Source organism: Trichechus manatus, unplaced genomic scaffold, assembly GCF_000243295.1.
Source record: "Trichechus manatus latirostris isolate Lorelei unplaced genomic scaffold, TriManLat1.0 scaffold00030, whole genome shotgun sequence".
NCBI classification, from domain to species: Eukaryota; Metazoa; Chordata; class Mammalia; order Sirenia; family Trichechidae; genus Trichechus; species Trichechus manatus.
Window position 1 is genome coordinate 11,548,499 of NW_004443966.1, and position 20,692 is coordinate 11,569,190.

Consider the following 20,692-nt stretch of genomic DNA (forward strand, 5'->3'; position numbering starts at 1 on the left):
TATACCCACTTCCCACCATCACCTGTTAGGAACAGGGGAGACGGGAGCAGGGAGGGCCTTTTTCCCTGTCCCCTCTGCAGGTGGCATATTGCCCTTTTGGAAAGTGACGTCATCAGTAAATGCACTAAATCAATAAACGTGGGTTTCGGTGCCTCACGGGAAATTCATTTGACTCTCAGCTCAGTGGATTGCAAAACGCTGGGCAAAAATGGGAGCGACATAGGGTGTTGTGCTGACCCTGTGCCCTTCACAGGAGGGTCCTGGGAGGCGAAAACCCTACTCACAGATGAGGGATTCAGTTAGGTCCTCCCCAAATGCCTGTTTTTTTTACAAAAGGCATTTAAAAAACTCTGGTGCAGATATTTTTAGCATGATGGAGTGAAAAGATCATGGATTCTTTTTTTCAACACTACTGGGTTTGAATCCCAGCTCTGCGCCTTATTAGTTGTGTGACCTTGGGCCAGTTACTGAACATCTCTGAACCTGTTTATTGTCCATTTGCTAGCTGAGCAAGCTATTTATCTTCTCTGAGCCTTGGTTTCCTCATCTGCCAAATGAGACTGGTTCAGTTCACCTCGTGGGTTTGTTTTGAGGATCAAATGAAATGTGCATGTTTGTGTGCACATGCATACGTGTGCACACGGGCACGGGCGCACACACACACACACACACACACACACACACACACACACACACACACCCCTAGCATTGGGGCTAACAAATGCTGGCTCCCCATATGTCTGTATTATGACCTATGATGGCCTGCTTCATTCCACAAAGGATAATAGCAGGTATGTAGAACAGAGACCTTCACCTGTTCCTTTCATGTCCTCTCCGTTTTGGACCTCTTTTTCTTGACCCACATCCTCCATGCAAACCACCAGTGAAGCTGTTTGAAAAGACGAGAACAAAAGGAACTGACAGCAGGTAGGAACCCGGTGAGCCCAGAGGAATCTGGGCAGAGCAGCTTATGCAAGATGCCAGCCAGGGCTGCCTGCTCGGCCGAGCATCCCCTGAGACTGCAGGCGGATAGATGGCTCCTTGGCCCGAATGCCCTGCATGGGGCGACCGTGTAACCTGAAGTAGAGGGGCCACGCTGGTCCCAGGGGGTGGTGATTAGAGCTGAGGAGACTTTACGTAGTCTCCACGGGTCCTGGGAGGAGTATTTGTTTTCCGCCTGCTCATGGAGCAAGCCGGCAGAAGCAGGGATTAGAGGGCCCAAGGAGTCGCTCTGTGGCTCTATCTACGCTTCTAAATCCTGTGCAGCATGACCAAGGGGGAGGCCTGGAAGGTGCCTTTCTCTGGGAGTTTCAAAGAAAAGGAGAGACAACCATTTGCGTGGATTTTGACAAGGGAGAGATGACTTCTCTCTGCAGCCCGTGGCTCTGCTGGGCTTACCAGCTGCGAGACCGTGGGCAAGTCTGCTTCTGCCCACCTGAACGCCTGCCTCACAGTTCACTGTGACCATCAAAAGAAACGATGCATGTGGCAACCTGTGGGCTGGTTCTGCTGACCCCCAGCGCCTAGCCTAGCAGGTTGGTAGAACGAGTCTCCTGCCTACCCTGTCACGCTGGTGGGCGGATGCTTTGCAGGGACAGCAGACCTGGAGGGGAGGGCCTGGCCATCCTAGAGTCCCAGATAGGCAGGTGAGTCCATCGGAAGCTAACGTGCCCCACAGGTGAGAGTGTAAGTTCTGGGAAGCACCAGAATCAAGTCGCAATCCTAGTTGGTATCACTGATAGAAACTTCTGGAGCCCTGGGCTGAGCACTCCCCAGGTTAATCCCCTTCAGACCTCTCAGCAGCTTTGCGAGGAATACGTTCTCATCATCCCCATTTTACAGTTGTGAAAACTGAGGCTGCCGACGGTTAAATGACCCTCAGCCCAGTTCTCTCTCAGAAGAACCACAGGGGCTTTAACTGCAAAAGGAGAGCCGAGGGTCCAGGGTGGGCCGTGCAGGGAGGCAGCCGTGTGCCTGAGGAGCACCTCCACCCCCTGGAGGCACAGCCCAGAGTCACATCTGCCTTTCAGCTGGTCAGCGCTGACCTCGGATTGGCTGTTACTTCCTAGGCTGGCTGCAAACCATGCCAGGACCCGCTTATTTTGAGAAGGGTGGGAATGTATCCCGTTATCTGCCTCATCACAGAAAGCAGTTAGTCTAGGTTCCAACTCCAGGTTGGGCCAGGGAGAGGGCTGGGGTGGGAGGAGAGGTGACTGGGGAAGGGAGGGTGGGTTCATGGTTCTAATTTACCGACGGCAATTAGCTTTCAACCTTCTGCCTGCCTTTCAACCTTCTGCCTGCCTTCACTAGGGGAACTACCGACATTCAGAATCCACAAGCCAGGTGCCGCAGCTTGAGGGAGGCAATGTTTCTTTAATGGGGACCCGCGCCTGGGGACATGTGCTGCCATTTGCATACTTTACAGGGTGCAGGTCGAGCTGCATTTTAACAGGTCTGTTGGCTTTTCCGAGAAAAATGAGCGCGGGTGGCTATAGGGGAATTGTTATCCATGTAGCTCCCAGTTGCAGCTGCTTCTGCATCTTTACGCCCACTCTGCGCTGGTCCTTGACAGGGTGAAAGCGGGGCTGGACGCTTCACTCCCTCAGGATCTCAGGGGCTAAAGGAGAAGGGTCCTTTGCCCCGCCGGTCTTCTGGCCAAGAACCTACCCTCCTAGGGCCGACCATGCCTTCCAGCAGCTTCTGTGTCCAGCCTCCTACTCTGCACTGCGTTATCTTCTCCTCCAGCCCAGCCAGGGGCCTCTCAATCCTTCAACACCTTCATCTGTTCATTTGTTCATTCATCCAACCAGCAAACATTTATCAAGGGTTTATTGTGCTGGGCATTATTCTAGACACACAGAGCCTGCATTCTAGCGGGGGAGACAGAGGATAAACAAAATAAAAAAGTGCATATGTGGAATCTCAACTGTGCAATGTGCCGGGGGGGAACAGCACGGCAGGCAAGGGGAGAGGAAGGGCTGCGGGGAGAGACTTGCACTTTTGGAACAGTGGTGAGGAAAAGCCCCACCGAGGAGACATTTGAGCAAAGACCTGAGGGTGTAAGGAGTGAACCACGTGGAGGCAGAGGGAACAGCCAGTGTGGAGGCCCTGAGGCTCCCGGGACAGGCCTGGCATGTGCAGGGGCCAGCAAGCGTGGCTGGAGATGAGTGAGCAGGAGGGGCGAGGTAGGCAACCATCCTGCAGGGCCTAGATACCTCCGGGGGCTCCGGCTTTGACCATGAGCGCGATGGGGAGTGACCTAGTAATGGCACGATCTGACCAGGGTTCGAAAAGGCCCATTCCGGCTGCTAGGCGGGGAGTAGATTTTAGGGAGTCAGAGAGAAAGGACGGAGAGCAGACAGGAGACGTGGCATTAATCCAGGTGGGAGTTATTAAGGGTCGCCAGAGGAAGTGAGCCCACAAACTCTCTCCTGTTAGGCCCCATCCTGACCCCCAGGAAGTTCTCAGATCGTCACTCACCAGCATGTGCAGGGGCTGAGCTGGGGGCTGGCTCTGGGAATTCCAGGCGCTGCCCTCTGGGGGCTTAAAGCCTCTCTTGGGGTGAGAAGACGCCGACATTAAAAGATAATTAGCTTTACCTGGCAGCATTTGCTGAGACCTATCCCCAGGGGAATCACTGAGGGCTTCAGTTCAGAGGAGCAGGGCCCAGGCATCTTTCCCTGGCAGATACGAGCCCCGAAGCACAATAATCACAACAAACCCTACGCCTCACAGCAGTTTAAAACTCCCAAAGTCCTTTCACCTATATTACCTCACATGAGTCTCACAACAACCCTTCAAGGCAGGAATTATTATGATATTATTATTATTTTCTTGATGTAATTAAATGAAGTTTACATTTCAAGTTAGTCTTCCATACAGAATTTTCTTTTTTTTTTTAAACATACATTGTTATGAGACCCCAACCGCTCACCCCATTCTGCGACAGCACACTCCTCCCCTCCGCCCCTGATTCCCCATGAACATTCAACCAGCTCCTAAAGCTCTCTGCCTTCCCCTCTCACCTCTGGACAGAAGCCTCCCCCTTGGTCTCTTATACCTACTTGTCTAAGAGGCACATTCTTCACGAGTTACGATATTATTATTATTGTTCCTATTTTGCAGAAAAGGAAACTGAGGCCTTGACTTGGGGAGCAGAGAGTGAGCACAGAGAGTAGAGGCTGGAAGATGAGTATGGGGTGGGGAGAGGAGGCCAGACTCTGGAGGGTCCTGAGTCTCGCTGCCTCCTCCATGCCAGACGAGCCCCTTCTCTCTAAAAACGCTGGGAAGGGAAGCAGAGTGAAGAGCTTTCCTCTATACCCAGAGGGAGAAAAGGTAGTTTTCCCTTCTGGTCACGGGCCCCAAGACTTTCAGGACGTGACTCTGAGACCTGGCCCATCCCAGACCTATCTGGTCCAGGATCCCCTTTCCCACAGACAGGCCCGTCTCAACTCCATCCAGAGAAAAAAGGCACACAAAGATCAGGGTTGGCCCATCCCAGGCCAGCCCTCTCTCCAATGGTCCTTCCACCCAGCCCACCAGATGAGAGGGTTTGGCCTGGCCTGCTCAGTTTTGCCATGTCCCAGAGCCACTAGGGCCTGGCTCTATGGCTCTGAGTGACTTACGCGGCTTGTGCTGTCCCGGCTGACCAGGGCTTGGAACTCAACGGCGGGAGAATCGACAAGGAAGGGATCAGTGATCATTCCGGCCACCTGTGGCTCGCTCAGCCACTCCCGGGCGAGCAAGGGCTAAGCAGTCTAGTGGAACTTCCTTGGAGGCTTGGGCCCACATTTATAATAGATTTACAAGGACTGTGTGGACATGTTTGCTTTTTTTTTTAAGCCCCTCATAAGTGATGCCATTATGGCGCCATAACTCTTAGTTACTCCATCAGCAGGCTGCTGGCAACGGCACAGAAATAGATTTGGAGAATTTATCTCATACATGCATCAGGAGGAGGCAACAAGGGCGCCCAGGTGAGATTTATGTGGGTGGAGCCAGCATCTATCATCCCCACTTGCATATTAACACTGTTCCTCAAAGACAGACACTGCCCTTCTTAATCAGAGCAAAATAATTGTTTAAACTTCCTCCCTGCAACAGGCCCTCCGGTGGGGCTGCGCCCGGGGAACAGCAGAACCCCTGGTAATTTATGACGGTGAGAAGGTGGAGCAGCGCAGAGGTCATTGTCATTTTCCCCCACAAAGGAAGATGTGTGGCCAAAGTCAAGGTGTTCCAAAGAAGGGAGCCTTAGGAGTTTGGGAAACAGTTTGTTTGTTTTGTGCATTAAAGAACGAAACCAAACAAAAAACCCAAACCAATTGCTGTCGTGTTGATTCCGGCTCATGGCAACCCCATGTGCGTCAGAGTAGAACTGTGCTCCGTAGGATACTTATCTATTTTCTTTTGTAGTTTATTACTCTGTAGGGTTTTCAATGGGTAATTTTTCTCAAGTAGATTGCCAAGCCTTTCTTCTGAGGTGCCTCTGGGTGGACTTGAACTTCCAATCTTCTTTGTTAGCAGCTGAGCGCCACTCAGAGACTCTGCATTGAAAGAGGCCCCCCAAAGCACGTAAAGATTCCCATCTCCAAATACACCAGCCTCATTTCTGACTCCACATCGTTGGCCATGGTGTTACTCCTATTTGAAATGCCTTTTCACCCTTCCTTCTCCTTCAGGCCTACTCATTCTGCAAAGCCCAGCTCGTAGCATTCCTCCTTCTTGACGCTTTCTCTGATTGCCAGTAGTGAGGGCCAGGAGAAGGTACCATCAGCTGAGAGCAAGAAGAGCTGGGTCCTGACTCCACCATTAACCAAGCTTCCCTTCACTGGGCCTTGGTTTCCTGAGCTTTCACATGGAGGCTGATTAGAGGGCCTCCAAGGACCCTTCCAGCTCTGAAGTTCATTGAATGTTCCAGTCCTCACTGACTCTCCTGTGTTGAACTTCTAAATCGCTTTGGGGGGTTCTTAACCCTGGCTGCGTACTGGAATCCCCAGGAAGCTTTAAAGGAAAATACGAAAGCCCAGTCCCACCCCCATTCAATTAAATCAGAATCTCTGGGGATAGGGCCTGAGCATCAGTATTTTTTCATGCCCAGGTGATTCTAATATGCAGCCAGAGTCAGGAAAATCTATCTAAAATCTAGACAACCCAATTTATAATTATTATAATGAATACCAAATGGATTGTAGTACATAGGGTTGCTATGAGTCTGAACTGACTTGACGGCACCTAACAACGACAAATGGATAGATGGGCGGACAGGTAGATTGGTGGGTGGACGAATGGGTGGATGGGTGGACAGGTGGATGGATGGGTAGATGAGTGAATGGGTTAGTGGATGGGTGGATGGATGGATGAGTGAGTGGGTGGATGGAGGGGTATGTAGGTGGATGGATATGTGGGCTGGGTGGGTAGGTGGGTGGAGAGGTGGATGGATGGGTGGAAGAGTAGATGGGTGAGTGGGTGGGTAGACAGGTGGTTGAGTGGGTGATAAATGGATACTTCCTTGCAACTGTTTGCCACTTTCATTGGGGTTAATCTTGTCTCATCAAGACTATGAGCTTCCTTAAGGCAAAGATTTTTCACATCCTTCATGTTCTCCCACAATGCTCAGCATAGAGCCAGATGCAACAAGTGCTCAAAGGAGTACTAACATCCATGCATGTTAAAAACACTGCACTAGAAGAAGATGGGGGTTTAAATACTGCATTTCTCATTTATCGTGACTTTAGCCAATTCAATTAATCTGCCTTAGATTTCTCATGGTGTTATTAACAATAATAATGGTAATAATAAAACAGATTAAAAAACCAACCTGTCAGGGTCAAGTGGCTCACATAATTTTATAGGATACATGGGGGAAATGGTATTATTTTTATCATGACTATTATTCAGCTCCCCAACTCCACTGCAGTGTTCCCAACCTTCCTCACGTTGCTGGTAGTTAGGGGCCATCCTGCCTTTGGTGACATTTTAGCTGCCACACTAAGGGCCCCCGCTGACAAACATTTGGGTCTGTACCTTCTGGGGACCTTTGAAACCTAACCCTGACCCCCCTCCAGGCTCAGTCCAGGTGGCCAGGGCTCAGCTACCCCTGCCCCGGCACCTCTGATCTCCACCAGAGGCCTTAGCTTTTATCTTCCACTGCCCTACATAGTCTTCCTTCCTGGCAAGTGTCCCTAGAGGCTGGGTCCCTCAGCTTCCAGCAGGCTTTCTGGCAGTGCGGCCAGCCTGGGCCCTGTCCCCAACATGCCTGCCTGGTAGACTGAAGTGGCAGCTCCTAACCAGTCCTTCTCCACCAGACGGTGGTCCATCCTGCACTCTAGCCATCGTGTGCTCTTTAAAACACAAAGCTGATCAGATGCCCTCCTGGTTTAAAGCTCTCTGTGGGCCCCTTCATGAGAGCCCCTTGCAGCCTGATCCTAATAGGACACTCTGGCTTCAACTCTAACCCCTCGCTTCCACCAAGCCTGCCCTCCTGCCTCACTGATTCTTTCACTGTTTTCCGGACTTGCTGGGCCCTTCCCCAACACCAGGCCTTTGCATGTGCTGTTCCTGCTGCCCTTCCCCACCCCAACCTGTTCACTTGGCAAACTTGAACTTATTCTTTAAAAATCATCTTCACTGTCTTCTGGATGAAGGCTTCCTTGACTGAGCCCGCAGAATAAGGGGCTGTGAATACTGACTGTGTGAAAAGTAAACATATGGCTTTCAAGCGTGTTCTCAATGTAATAAAGTCCCGATAATTGAATTAGGGCTTTTTTCTACTTTATAAGTCTTCATTTCAACCACACAGTCATTGAGGAGGCCCTTAAATAGGGAACTAAACCCATTGCCGTCGAGTTGATTCCGACTCATAGTGACCTTGTAGGACAGAGCAGAACTGCCCCAAAGGGTTTCCTAGGCTGTAAATCTTCAGAGGAGCAGACTCCCACATGTTTCTCCCACGGAGTGGCTGGTGGGTTCGAACCACTGACCTTCCAGTTAGCAGTCAAGCACTTAACCACTGTGCCACCAGGGCTCCTTAAATAGGGAACTACCTTAGGAGATTTGATGCTGGTCTCAAATCTGAGGCACAGCCAGGCTTATGGGGGTGGTGAGTGAAAGAGTAAAGGAGCGAAGGAGGAACGGAAGAGAGGGAGAATAGGGAATGTGAGAAAAGGGGAAGAAGGTTAAATATAGAATTACCACAAGACCCAGCAATTGCACTCCTAGGCGTACACCCACAGGGATTGAAAACAGGGATCCAAACGGATACTTACACACGAAGGTTCATTGCAGCGCTTTTCACAATGGGCAAAAGGTGGGAACGACCCAAATGATGTCCCGCAACTAATAAAAAAAACTGTGGTGTCACAACGCAATGGGATGTTATCTATCCCCAAAAAAGGAAGGAAGTACTGACACGTGCTAGAACATGGACGAGCCTTGAAAACAAGGGCAAGACGCCAGACATGAAGAGCACGCGTTGTATGCCTCCATTTATATCAAATAACCCAAAGAGGCAAATTGGTAGAGACAGAAAGCAGATTAGTGGTTGCCAGGGGCTGAGGGAAGGCAGAGATGGGGAGTGACTGCTTAATGGGCACAGGGTCTCCTTTGGGGGTGATGAGAATATTCTGGAAGCAGATAGAGGTGATGGTTGCAGAACACTGTGAAAGGACTAGATACCACTGAATTGGACACTTTAAGTGGTTGATTTTATGTTATGTGAATTTCATCTCAATTTAAAAAAAGGGGGGTGGGCTGGGGAGGAGGGAAGAGTCCAGAAAGTATACACCTATATCTTGATACTACAAAAGGAGCTATTATCTACAAACAGGTAATAAAAGCAGGAGATATTACTGGTGTGGATGCAGAATCTGGGTAAGTGCTGGGTGGGACATAGAATCTGAGTAACTGAGTAGCCACCCCCCTGTATCGAACTGCGCAAGAAAAAGTACATTTCACTAATTCAGTCTTGATAAAATCCACCCCAAATCCCAACATGAATTGCTCACTGTGCATGGACAAGATTCATGCTCAGACTGTACCAGTTTTCCTCTGGTCAGCTGCAAACTCCTGAACTTTTAGACTATTCCATGACAACGTGATGTATAAATACTCTGGGCCACTGGCACTAAGGATTCAATAAAACGAGTGAGATTCACAGGCTCAGGATGAAGCTCATATAAAAGTTCATGTTCTTTAGCTAATGCAGCTTTCAATTATGCTCACCCATTTTAAACTGTAAAAGATGTAATGTTAATCAAACATTTAATTTGCAAGTTTTTTTCTTCGTAAATGTCATGTACAAGGAGATCTGCAGACGTGATCCACAACATAATGGCACCAGTAGGCCTTGTTTGGCAGCTTCTATTTGCACGGGTGTCCTGGAGTGGGAGGCAGGAGGCAACCTCTTCTGGTCCCCTGCTCTGTGAATTTCCTTTCTCATTTCAGAGTATGGAGCATTTGGAAAATATGCTGTTATATGCTATTAAAATATGCTATTTATAATATTTAGTAACATTTGGGTCTCAACTCAATTTTCACAGTAAATACCTTGTCCCTGAAGCAAGCGCTGTGATTCAAGGACCGGGTAAACGCATGGTCGGGATTTGTTGTTCAATTTCTCGTTATTAAATCACAATTGTGGGATGCCTTACATGACCATGCGACTTCGGTTTTAAATATGGAAGAGCCCCAACATGATCTGCGAGGCTCTGAGAGAGGTTTTCCATCTCTCTCCTGGAGACTGGTCGCCATAAACAAGAAGCCCAAAGTTCCAGAGGCAGAGGAATGGACTTGATGACATTAGAAGGCATTGCCAGTTGCATGAGTATGTGGTTGCATGACTCTGGGTCAAAGGCTTCCAGAAAGCCTGGAGGCAGATGGCTCTGACTGGTGTGGTCCCAAGACCAGCAGCATCTGGAATCACCTGAGAGCTTGTTAGAAATGTAGAATTTCAGGCCCCACCACCCTGTCCCAAGCTACTGAACTGGCATCAGCGTTTCAGCAAGACCCCCAAGTGATTCATGTGCGCATTGCAACGTGAGAAGCACTGGCCTAGTTAACGCCCACGGAATCCCCTTTATGGCCTGAAATCTCTTCCGACCCATTTAATTTCTTGCTCTTCTGGGCCTGGGGAGAAGAGGAGGGAGCTCTGAGAGAAGTGAGGAGCAGGCCTGCTATCTCAGGCGCGGGAAGGAAGAACCAGCCTCAGTGGAGGCCTCACGGAGTCTTTGCCCCTGAGCTGTCCGGAGCAGGGGCCAGCTGGGCCATCACCTGGGGCAGGGCTCATGGTCCCAGGAGGCAGCAGAGCTGGTTCTGGTCCCAGCACTTCTGAGAACTCGTTCTGTGATCGAGGTCCCTTCACCTGCTCTCTCTGGGCCTGCACCTCAGCTGGAAGCTCAAGGAACTCAGCTAGAGGGTCTCCAAAGGACCCTGGGTCCTGGTCATGGAAAATCCTCTGGTCTGTTTGCCCCAGTCTCTCCGGGTCATGCCCCTGCAAAGCCCAGAAGGGCAGCCTGGGAGTGAGGCTCAGGAGCAGTGTGAAAGGAAATGGTCTGGCCCAAGGGAGCTTGGAGATGTGGAAGGGGCAGGCCTCGGGGCCAGAAGCTGGGGACTCCCCTCAGTTAATCTCAAAGAAGCTTCCGCAGACTGTGGCCAGGGCAAAGGAGCACGTGGTTAAGAGCACAGGCCCTTGAATAGGACCCTTTGGGGTCAAATCCCACCTCTGCCACTTAGCTCGGGGTCCCAGTCTCCTCATCTGTAAATGGGACTTATGATAGAATCTCCCTGGTGGGGTTATAAAGGTTAAAAACACACCAAACCAAACCCATGGCCGTCGAGTCAAGTCTGACTCATAGCAACTGTATAGGACAAAGTAGAACTGCCCCATAGGGTTTCCAAGGCTGTCAGTCTTTATGGAAGCAGACTGCCACACCTTTCTCCCACGGAACAGCTGGTGGATTTGAACCACCGACCTTTCAGTTAGCAGTTGCACACTTCACCACTGCACCAGCAGGGCTCCTTTTTAAAAGGTTAAAATTGGTGATACATGTAAAGTGAATGTGCAGGGCACCAGGCATGTAACAGATGCTCCATAAACGTTAGCAGTTCCTTGGGTGGCTGCTGTGGTTGTGGTCAGAGAGGCCCTGGACAACCTGCAGAACAGCCCTGAGGCACCAGAGGCAGGCCGCCCGCCGAGGAGAGGGGACGGGCCTGAGCTTGGCGGAGCACTGAGGCAGGCCTCTGCAGGGACCACGCCAGACCCTCTCACAGAGCACCGAGGCGGGGTAGTGGTGCTCTGGTGGACACGCCCCATGGCAAAAACTGTATGGAATTTCTGAAAGTTCAGAAGATGGAGTGCAGATAGTTTGGAGTATGTTCTAGAAAAACAACATGCCACAGATGTGCTTAGCATGTGGCTCAGCTCTGGGCATGCACGCTCCTTCTTCCTCCTCTCTGCTCCTGTGCCACTGAGGATGCCGGCTCACAGTCTGTCCTGTCTTCTGAGGACGCCTTAGTTACAGAGCCAAGTGACCCTCCCTTCTGGGTTGGGAGCACCATAAAGGCAGGGACTGGGTCTGATTCACTTTGCTGCCCCGACCTGAGCCCCTAGCCGAGCTCTGAGCATGGGGAGTACCCAGGAAGTGCTTGCTGAGTTAGATGACAGCATGGTATAGAGAACAACTCAGGGGGTCGGACAAACCAGCTTTCAAATCCTGGTTCCGTGACTCAACTTTCTGAGCCTCATCTTCCCCATCTGTACAATGGGGGAATCAAAACCTCTGCCTCACTTAGGGCTGAGTGGGTTATAAATGAGGTAATGGGGTGCGCCCAGCCCTGTGCCTGACACAGCATGTGCTCAGTGGATATTAGTTTCCTGCCCGCACGAACCCAGCATACCCTGTGGGCAGCCACACAAGCAAGGACCCTAGCCCACCCCACTCCTGTTTTTTTTCTGCATTTGCTTTTGCCCATTAGGCTGACAGCTCCCAACTCTGGTGAAGAAGGCTTTGTGTCCTGAGAAGACAAGAAATAAAAGCAGAGAAGCAAGCAGGACCCCTCAGTGCTATGAGGCTGCAGGTACCAATACCACGGAAGGGTAAGTTCAACCAGGAGATTGTGAGAGACACAAGGAAGGACTCGTCTAGGACTTAGGAGACTAGGGTTCCGGACCTGACTCCGCTGGGGACTTGCTATATGACCTCAGGCCTCAGTTTCCCCATTTGTGCCATGGAGGGGGTAGAATTCATCACCTCCAAGGTCCCTTCTAACCCTATCATCCTCTGATTCTGCTTGGAAATGCAGGGAACAGCTCTCCCTAAACTGCATGCAGACTTTTCTCACTGGGAGAATTAATTCAGTCCTCAGTGTTGCAGTCTATAAATTACTGGCCAATCTGTTTGAGAAATATTAAGGGAACATTTATAAATTGCACCTTCCATTCAATGCTGCGAAATAAAGATCTTGGGGCCTTCAGATGTTTATCTTACTTAAAGCCACAGCAAGAATCAATCTCCCCCAGCCTTCACGGCAGAGAACATCATTTAAGGGGGACCATGTGTCAGGCCTGCTACTCCCTCCCTCTCCCCCACTCCCTGTTCTTGAGAATCTACTTCCCCAAATCTAAACCAAAGACTTTTTGAGAGAGGCAAAGTCAAGTGAGGGTGGGTGGGGAGCAGGGGAGGGGAGGTTGGTGGTTGACAGGAGGCCGGGGCTGGGTGAGTTCCCTTGATTAGCTCTCAAAGGGCAGAGGATCTCGGGCAGAGGGCTGGCTCAGGGATCCTGAGAACAGGGCCGGGGAAGTTAAGCTGTCTTCTGCAGTAATTGATTTTGACAGCATAACAAGTTAATTCGTCACTGTTTTGCAACTTATTTGAGAATTCATCGGTAAGCAGAGTCCCACAGGACAGCTTGTAATCACTTGTAAACTCAAATTAGGTCTCCCCATTAAACACCGTTGATATCAGGTAGAACTGGGCTCCTCCCAGTGACTACAAATGCGTGGCTTTCACCTTTCTATTTCGTCAAGGACATGCTCTGGCTAGAAGTGATGGAAGCAGATTAAGGCCAAGTTATAGGCACCATAATTACAGAGCGACTGCGCTAATTGGAAATACCTTTATGGGAGGGATGAAAGACGGGCCAAGTCCCCCACCCCTTAAACACACACTTAACCTCCTCTCCTCGATTATGATGATGATGCTCAGGCTCGCTGACATATCGTCATGAAAAATGAAAGAGGCTAGGATAAATAGACTTGTTCAAGGCCCAGCTCCTTGAGTAGAATTAATACCTGAACTAATAAACCCCCTTTCATCAGAGTCTTCCCAATACTTTTATTACAATAGTTTATCAGGAGCAGTTATTTTAATACCGGGCCATAAAGACGATATCAGGTGGCAGCTTTATTTCCCAGGAGTTAAATATTAATTGCCACACAAAAGGAATATAAAAATGACACAGGGAACAAATAACTCAGCTTCCTGCAAAGTGAAAAGAATTCTTTAATATTAACAACTCCACGATAGTGTGCACACGGAGGCTTGATTAAAATGCACAATTATTCCACGACATTTTTTTTTCAATGCGGTGGGCTCACAGATGGAAGCTGGGGCCACATCCCTGCAAGATGGGCTGGCAGCTCCCGCTAAAGCACCGCCCCTCAGCAATATAACAGGGCAACCGCAATAAAGAGAAGATCAGAGAATACAGGCTGCGCGGAAGGCAAATGCGACTTTACCTAAGAGCCTTAAAATGTTTTAACTACCATTTCAATCAAGCCTGAAAGTTTGAAATGTGCCACTAAACACACTTCTTCGAGAAGCTGTTTTCTTCCCACCTCCAGAACTAATAAATCCAAACGGCCCACTTAGGCTGAGACAAGCCAGGAGCTGAGGAAGCAGTTTTAGGAGCCATTGGTGACTTCCCTCCAAGGGGCCGAGGGGAGGCTGAGGCTGGGCTCTGGAGGCCCCAGTGCAGTGAAGCAGAGGCAGGTTTGGGGCATGGACCGCAGGGCTGGGCACACCCAGTTAAGCACCCCATCCCTGCAATGCGAAGGTGTCCCTAGGTGGCATAAACGATTAAGCACTCAACTACTAGCCGGAAGATTGGCAGTTGGAACCCACCCAGAGGCTCCTGAAAGGTCACAGCCTTGAAAACCCTGTGGAGCAATTCTACTCTGCACACTGGGGGTCACCATGAGTTGGAATGGACTGGAGCAATGCCTGTCCCCCACAGCCCCAGAGGCCCTGAGGAAGGGATGCAAAGCTCCTCCTGGTGCCCCAGCCAGATCCTCTCCCTGCAGAAGGGAGGCCTTAACAGGTCGCTGCATCCCGGCCCCTCCCTCTGGGGTGGCTCTATTCCAGTCAAACCCCCACCCTACCCTCCTTTCAGGAAGAAGGGATGATGCGACCTCCTTTGATACCCGATGCTGTTATTTGGCTGGTTCACATCGGATGTCTGTTTCCGGGATTAAAACAGGAAAAGACTTCCATACTGGTTGGTAATTAGCCATTTCTCAGAGCCCCCAAGTGCTCTCTTTCTCTGCCCCAGCCACTCCAGTTCCCTTCAATGGGAACTCTCCCTATCAGGACTCCAACCACTCAGCAATTAAAGGGTTAATTCCTGCCTCAGCAAGAGGCCTTCAGGAAGTTGGGGGTGGGTGGGTCAGTACCTCTTCACCATACCCTACTGATTTTTAAATATTTGGATCGTCACCTGGCTGCCTTGGAGGACCTGGTCCCACTTTGAAACCATCCTTCTAAGCCCCTTAACCCACATGGAGGACAAGTGGGAGGGTGTGATTCAGTGGCATAGCAGGGGGATCCCAGGCCGGTGCTGTTCCCTCCCCCAGCTCTAACTCAAGTCTTTGCCGCTGCTGCCCTGCAGGGCTTGGGCACTGGGCCCTCGGTCCTGGCAGCCTCATTAGAGCCTCGCTGCCCCTTCTCCCAGCCCCTGACATTCCTTCAGAGGAGGGAAGCTCCCTGCTCAGCAGGTCTTCACTCTGCTAATTGGGTTTTAATGGCCTTCGGCGAAGGGGAAAGGGCTCACTGGTGGCCATATTTGGCCCCCAGTCCGGGTAGGAAAAGCAGGGAGTGTGGCTTAATGAGCAGCACCTGCAGCCCTCATTACCCGCCTGCTCCTGACTCGGTGAACCCTCCTGCCCCTGTCCGGGCCCAGAGACCCTGCAGGAAGAGAGACCACTTGCTCCAGGCTCTGAAAGCGGAGAAGCATGTAGGGCGAAGGCTTGGGAGAGGAGGGGGCGGGGAGATGGAGAGAGCGTTTGTCAGGCCCCCGGAGAGAACTCGCAGCCCTGCCAGCCTTAGGGAAACACTGCAGACACATCCCAGACCCTCAGGGGCTCCCTGCTTGCTCCGTGCTTACGACAGAGCTAGTCCTTCTAGAAGCTGAGCTCCTAAGCAGGAAGCTAATGGGCTGATTTATTTACCTAATTATAGTAAAACAAACAAACTGGGAACTAAGGTGAATCTGCTCTCTGCTCAGAAACAACCGCACCCCCCTGCTCAAAAAGCAACTGCAGCCGCACCTCCCTGCTCAGGGTTCTTGGGAGGCTGGGCAGCCCGGAAGGCACAGGGAAGTGTCTGAGAGAGAAGCAGAAAAGAAGCGTATGGTGGTGGTGGTGGGGGGGGGCAGGCATCAGAATCCTGGAACCTGGCACAAAGGACAGAGGGACAGAGGACATAGGGACAGGGGTGGGGGTGGAGAGATGGGGGCAGGAGGCTGAGGGACAGAGGGACAGAGGACATAGGGACAGGGGTGGGGGTGGAGAGATGGGGCAGGAGGCTGAGCGACAGGGACAGACAGAGGGATGGAAGGCAGAGAGATGGAGGGTGGGGACAAACAGATGGGAGACAGCAACAATGAGATAGGGAACAGAGAGATGAGAGCAGAGAACAGACAGGGCGAACAGGGGTGTCTTAGTTATCTAGTGCTGCTATAACAGAAATACCACAAGTGCTTTAACAAACAGAAACTTCTTTTCTCACAGTTGAGGAGGCTGGAAGTCTGAATTCTGGGCACCGGCTCTAGGGGGAGGCTTGCTCTCTCTCTCTGCTCTGGGGGAAGATCCTTGTCTCTTTTCAGCTTCAATTCCTACGTTCCCTGGCGATCATGTGGTGTGTATCTTCTCTGTGCTTGCTCGCTTGCTTAATCTGCTCTTTCAAATCTCAAAAGAGATTGATTTAAGACACACTCTACACTAATACTGCTTCATTAACATAACAAAGAAAACCCCTTCCCAAATGGGATTATAACCACAGGTACACCAGACACCAAACCTGTTTGCCCTCAGTTGATTCCAGATCAGAGAAACCCTATAGGACAGAGTAGAACTGCCCCACAGGGTTTGCATGCAGTGGCTGGTGGATTCGAACTGCCAACCTTTCGGTTAGCAGCTGAGCTCTTAACCGCTGTGGGGTTAGGATTTACACTTATCTTTGGGGGACACAATTCAACCCATAACAAGGGACAGAGGTAGGGGACAGAGAGATGGGGGTAGGACAAAGAAATGGGAGATAGGACACAGAGCGATGATGACAGTGGGACAAAGGAGAGGGAACAGAGAGATAGGGACAGAGGACAGTTGAGAGGGCATGGGGCAAGAGATAGGGACAGAGAACAGGGCAAGAGGGCATGGGGGAACAGAGAGATAGGGTCAGAGGACAGTCAACAGGACATGGGGGAACAGAGAGATAGGGTCAGAGGACAGTTGACAGGGCATGGGGGAACAGAGAGTTGGGGACAGAGGACAGTTGACAGGGCATGGGGGAACAGAGAGATGGGGACAGGGGACAGGACAACAGGGCATGAGGGAACAGAGAGATAGGATCAGAGGACAGTTGACAGGGCATGGGGGAAGAGAAAGGGACAGAGGACAGGGCAACAGGGCATGGGAGAAAAGAGAGATAGGGTCAGAGGACAGTCGACAGGGCATAGGGGAACAGAGAGATGGGGACAGAGGACAGTTGACAGGGCCAGGGGGAACAAAGGGATAGGGTCAGAGGACAGTCTACAGGGCATGCGGGAACAGAGAGATAGGGTCAGAGGACAGTTGACAGGGCATGGGGAACAGAGAGATAGGGACAGAAGACAGGGTGACAGGGCATGGGGGAACAGAGAGATAGGATCAGAGGACAGTTGACAGGGCATGGGGGAAGAGATAGGGTCAGAGGACAGTTGACAGGGCATGGGGGAACAGAGAGATAGGGACAGAGGACAGGGAGACAGAGAAATGAGGTAGTGGTCATTGGGACAGGGAGATGAAGATATGGAGGACAGAGGACAGAGATGGGACAGAAGTCAGGGAGATGGAGGACAGACCTGTGGGACAAAAGCTACTCAAGAGATAGAAGAAAGAGACGAAATGTAAAAGCGTGAGGTCAGGAAACTGGCAACAAGAGCAAAGACTAGTTACCATGGCCCTCAAGCCCTTCAGCTCCACCACGGTCTCTTCCCAGCAGAACCATTTCCACGCCCAGTGAGCCTGCTGCTCTAAACTGTTCTCTGCTCCTGAAAGCACTGTGGGCTTTCCAACTTCCAGCCTTGGGCAGAACCCTCCACCAGACAGGCTTCTCCTGGTGGTACAGTGGTTAAGGGATGCGCTACTAACCAAAAGGTCGGCAGTTCAAATCCACCAGCTGCTCCTTGGAAACCCCATGGGGTATTTCAACCCTGTCTTATAGAGTTGCTGTGAGTTGGAATCGACGCAATGGGTTTGGGATTTTTTTTTTTTTTTTTTTTTACCCATTTTGGGCACCACATCCTCTGTGAAGTATGTACCTCTAAGCATATGACACTCTGTCCTTTGATATCCCCAGTGCACTCTGCCCTCCAACTAGGCTTGACCCTGGCTTTCAGTGATCTAGGCACATGTCTGTCCCTCTCTCTGTGAGCTCCTGGAGGAAAGACCACGCCTGGATCACTGTAGTGTCCCCAGTGCCTAGCCACGGTTAAGGGCTCAGTAAAGATTTCTAGAATTGAACTGAACGTGGACTGAGAACTGGAAATTATGAGAGAAAGGCTGACAACAGATATGCAGAGACAAAGGCCTAGGGGGACAGAAAGGGAGTCCCACGCGGCATGGTCCCTTGGGCAGGAGGCGGCTGACTTGGATCCCTTTTGGGCAAGTCCACCCCACCACCCCGACACCAAGTACCTATGGCACTGGCTCCCAGCTCCCCTGGAGGTCAGGGGCTGGCTCGGGGACTGCAGGAAGCAGAAAGTCCCCAGGCAGGGCCAGGTAACAGTAAAGACACGGAGCCCAGGAAGTGGGGGGAGCTGGCTACTGGGACCCAGGGCCTCAGAAGGTACTAAAGGATGCGATTTACAGGTGCCTCACTAAAGCCTGGTGACTGAAGACTGTCTTCCCACCCCCGCCACCTCAAATCTGAGGTCCTTCTGGGGGCAAGGTCAAGGGGCTGAGCCCTGACTCTGCTCAGATATACCAGGAAAATCAGAGCTCCATCCCTACTTTGGAGTCCCTAGGTGGTACAGTTAACACAATTGGATGCTAACCAAAAGGTTAGAGGTTCAAGTCCTCCCAGAAGTGCCTTGGAAGAAAGTCCTGGCAATCTACTTCCACAAACTCATCCAATGAAAACCCTACGGAGTACAGTTCTACTCTGACACACGTGGGGTCACTATGAGTTGGAATCGACTGGTTTTACCCCTACTTCACAGAGAAGGAGACTGAGGCTCAGGTGGGTGAAGGGAGTCACCCAGGCCAGGCCCAGACATTTGGGCCAAGACAGTTTTCCCACTACACCGACCCCTCTCCCCACCTCCCCTCCACCTAGGAAGGCTTTATTACCCACAGCTCGGCCTCAGACTCATCCATTCATTCATTCCCAAATATTTATTGAGTCTGGGTCATTGTTCCAGGTGTTGGGGATAAACTGGTGGAAGACTAGTAGCCTTGCTGGCTCACAGTCTGCAGGAGAAACAGAGCAGGATGTAACCTGGTGCACAAAATGATCACAGATGGTCATCAGTGACTAGGTCGGGGGTGGGGGGCGCAGAGCAGGGGGTAAGGATGCCAGTCTCCTTTCTGTCATGGAAGGCCTCTTTGGGAAGGTGGCATTTGATACCTGAGTGATCAGGAGGAGGAAACTCATTCCAAGCAGAAAGAAGAGCAAGTGCCAAGCCCCAAGGCAGGGACAGAGGGAGCCAGTGTGACTGCAAGCAGAGAGGATGGGAGTGCGTGGGCGGGGACATGCCAGGTCTCATCAGCACGGCAAAGAGTCTGGATTTTTCTAAGGACAACAGAAAGCCATTGGAGGATTTTCAGCAGGGGCCACAAGATCTAATTCATCTGTTCAACTCATATTTACTGCGCACCTACTATGTGCCAGGCGCTATCCTAGGTGTTAGGGACTCATCAATGAACAAAACTGACACAAATCCCTGTCCTCATGGAACTCACCTTCTAGTAGGAGGAGACAGAGAATGTCATGTTGTATATATATATCAGAGATTATATATCGTGTTAGAAACTGTTAAATGTCAAGAAAAAATAGAGCAAGGAAGGGGGTTGGGAATGCTGGGGGAATGGAGTAGGGTTGTAATTTTACAATTACAGTGACGAGAAAGGCCTCCCCCAGAATGTAATATTTGAGAAGAGACGTGAAGAAGGTGAGTGTGATAGAGAGACCCAAGGGTGGACCCCACATTCATGCCCAGTGTAATCCCCTCCCCTTTTGAGTGTGGGCTGGACCTGTGAGTTGCTTCTAGCCAACAGAATATGGTAAAGGCAATGGGTTGTCAGGTCCCTAGTAGGTGTAAACAGTTTGCGCTCGACTGCTAATCTAAAAGTTGGTTGTTCGAACCCACCCAGCGGTACCGCGGAAGGAAAGTCCTGGTGATCTGCTTCTGTTAAGGTTACAGCCAAGAAAACCCTATGGAGCAGTTCTACTTTGTAACACCTGGGGTCACCGTGAGTCAGAATCGACTTAACAGAACCTAACAACCACATCAACAATGGGTTGTCACTTCTGATTACATTATTCCATATAAAATTTCATTTTTCTAGCTTGCACTAATAAGACTTCTCTTCCTTGCTGGTTTGAAGAAGTAAGTTGCCATAATGTAGAAGGCCTATGGATGGGGCCACATGGCAAGGAACTGAGGGCGGCCTGTAGGAGCTGAGAGCGCTCCCAACCGACAACCAGCAGAACGGGCGCCTGAATCTTGCAGCCTCAAAGAGATGAATTCTGCCAACAACCGGAGGAAGCTTGGAAGCAGATCTTCCCCAGTCAAGCCTCTGATGAGATTGTAGCCCACTGACACCTTGGTGGCAGCCTTGTGACCTTGAGAGGGGACCTAGCTAAGCCACGACCCATGGAAACTGGAAAATAATAAATGTATGTTGGTGTAAGTTGCTAAATTTGTGGTTGTTTGTTATGCAGCAAGAGAAAACTACAATGGTGAGAGAGTGAGCTATGCAGATTTGGAAGAAGACTGTTCCAGGAGGAACGTACAGCTAATGCAAAGGCCCTGAGGCAGACGAGGATCCCAAGGAGGTCTGGAGCAGATGTGCAAGGGAGAGGTTGTAGGAGATGAGACTGAGTGATACATGTGAGTGACATGGAAGGCTTTCTTTCTTCCTTTTCCCCTCCCTTTCTCCCTTCCTTCCTCTCTTTCTTTTGAGAGTGATAGGCATTTTTATGAAATAATCCCTTTAAAT

The 20,692-nt window shown here is 50.7% G+C and overlaps 1 protein-coding gene across 1 annotated transcript in view; it reads right to left on the reverse strand.

Annotated features, from left to right (window-relative positions):
• Positions 1–20,692, reverse strand: part of MEGF11 (multiple EGF like domains 11) — a 255,173-nt gene that overhangs the window by 144,995 nt on the left and 89,486 nt on the right. The window lies entirely within an intron of this gene.